We start from the raw sequence: 2,500 nt of genomic DNA on the forward strand, positions 1-2,500 counted from the left end.
GAGATCTTAACACAAACGCGAGTCCTATTCTTACTAGAGAGACAGCTTACATTGCAGATATTTGCTGCTTACTGCAGTCTTTTTGGTGACATTTATACCTGAACATGTAAAAAGTGTTTCTGGACTTCCAAATGTGTGAACAAGCGGGTTCTACTCAAGTCGCAATCACACAAGGACTCTAGCTCGCAAGGGGAAAAATATTAAGGCTGTCTGAGTGAATGTGGGTAAGTTTCAACCTAGCGCGGGTAAACGGCGGGAGTAACCATGACTCTCTTAAGGTACACACACATGAAGGAGACATTTTTTCTCCAAATGTACGTTTGAAATATTGTCTTTAATTCCACACGTTGAAAAATGACAAGTTTTCGCTTTTTCACAACTCTAAAAAAGTAAGGTTACTCTTTGAAATCATGCTAGGCTTAGCGCTAGGGCTAGGGCTAGGGCTAGGGCTAGGGTTAGGGTTAGGGTTAGGGTTAGGGGGTTAGAGCTAGGGTTAGGGTTAGGGCTAGGGTTAGGGGGTTAGAGCTAGGGTTAGGGTTAGGGCTAGGGTTAGAAGGCTGGGGTTAGGGTTATGATTTGAGCTCTAGCTGTGGTAAGAGGTAGATTTTATCCGTGGAGAGGTATATGTGGAGTGACCACAGTCCTTAGGTGTCCAGCATACAGCATGGCTGAGTACCCAAGCTGGCCATATAGACAAAAGGCTTGAGTAGGGAGAGGGCTGGGGCTATTGTGTTAGTTCACAGGGTGTGACATTCACAAACAAACCATGCAATAAGCATGCTTAGTAAGAGTGCTGTGACTGATGGTTTAGTATTTAAAGTAGGCTGAGCAATAAAATAAAATGACTACAACTGCGTTTAATTATGTACATGAATTATACTTAAAAGGTAAAATACAAGAAATATTCAAAATAGGTAACTGCCACATATGTATGTATGTATGTATGTATGTATGTATGTGTGTGTGTGTGTGTGTGTGTGTGTGTGTGTGTGTGTGTGTGTGTGTGTGTGCGTGCGTGCGTGCGTTCTTCATCCTCAATAGCATGCATATATGAAATACTTTGCAGTATTTTCATGTACATCTCTTTCTGTCTTAGAATTGATATGTAACTGATTGAGTTGATACTATCAGATTCGCATGTAAGGTGTTCATTTCTATGCCTCCATAGGCTGATATCGTATCATTGTACATTTTGTTAGGTAATCAATTTCTCATTTTTCGTGTCAGTACTTCACATTGCATAATAAGTATGTTTACTAATGCGCTTCACTTCAGCTTTATCTTAGATGTATGACGATTAACTGAATCGCGTTGTAATCATATTTGATTCGTTGTGACTAGTTTTTACATTAACAGTGACTATCACTATCTGTAATTCTTTCTTTTGAGTAAGAATGATTTATATCCCGCGATATATACCGTTCACCAGTCACTGCTTGGCTTTATTGTCATATGTCTCTGTTCATGTTCCCTGTATAGCCCGCAGTGTTACTGCGCCAGCCGGTGAGCTTTGTTCAACATTTCACATATATGTAAGGGTTAGACTAAACGACCTGGGCTTGTTCCCATGTGAAATATATGCTACAATAGTTAGAGTGGTTCATCTGATATGAAGTGCGTTATGTTACATCAAATAGTTAAGTTTATTAATATTTGGTAACAATACTTTGTGAACTGTGTTTTTTGACTGGCTATTTTTGTGTGAAAAGTAGCCTGCTGTTCGGGTAAAAAAAATTCAAATAATATTAAATGCTTATTAAAAGCTAGATACAAGTGACATGGACCTGCCTGTGACGTTTCATGGGGTTCTGTTGAATAGTGTAAGAAATATGAAGTATTTAGTATGTGATTTGATGGAGGAAATCACCTTTTTTCTCCTTATTATCACCCTCACTCCCAAAATAAGAGTGCAATGACAAAACTGATTATTTGTGACAAACGTGCAATCTATCACGGAGGTACATGCAAAATTTCATGAAGATCGGCCGAATAGTTTAAGAAATAATATCGTTTCTTTACGAGTGGGTATTTGTTGTGACAGGCTAACTATCCAGCGTATCGCCCGGACTGCCTAGTAATGTGAAGGCGGCCAGACTCGCCTGCAGTGCAACGGCTCGTGTTGTAAGGCAGCTTGGTGGGTTCTGGCGCGGTGCGCTGAGTGTTGGTAACTCGGAATGCGGGCGGTATCTCCTCGGGGATATTACGACGCATGAACGGTGCTCGTGTCGGAAGATATTTGCGTGTGATCTCGGTTCAGTTTTAGCTAGTAAGCCTTAACTCTCCGTGTATCGTGCGCTGTTCCTCGGCAGTACGTTGGGTCGCGATCCTCGTCTCCGTGGCAAATCATCGACTACACAGTAAAGTTCGTAAGTCCCCCTTCACAACTGGCGACCAGTGCTCCCATGACGAAAGGGAACGGTCGGCAAACGTCGCTCTCGTTTCCCGGGGTGCCCTGCCTTATCGTTAGGTGGGAACGTCCTCGTCGCCGGGAGTCAGAAAA

This window comes from Haliotis cracherodii, unplaced genomic scaffold (assembly GCF_022045235.1).
Source record: "Haliotis cracherodii isolate W230 unplaced genomic scaffold, xgHalCrac1.p SCAF_18, whole genome shotgun sequence".
Classification (NCBI taxonomy): domain Eukaryota; kingdom Metazoa; phylum Mollusca; class Gastropoda; order Lepetellida; family Haliotidae; genus Haliotis; species Haliotis cracherodii.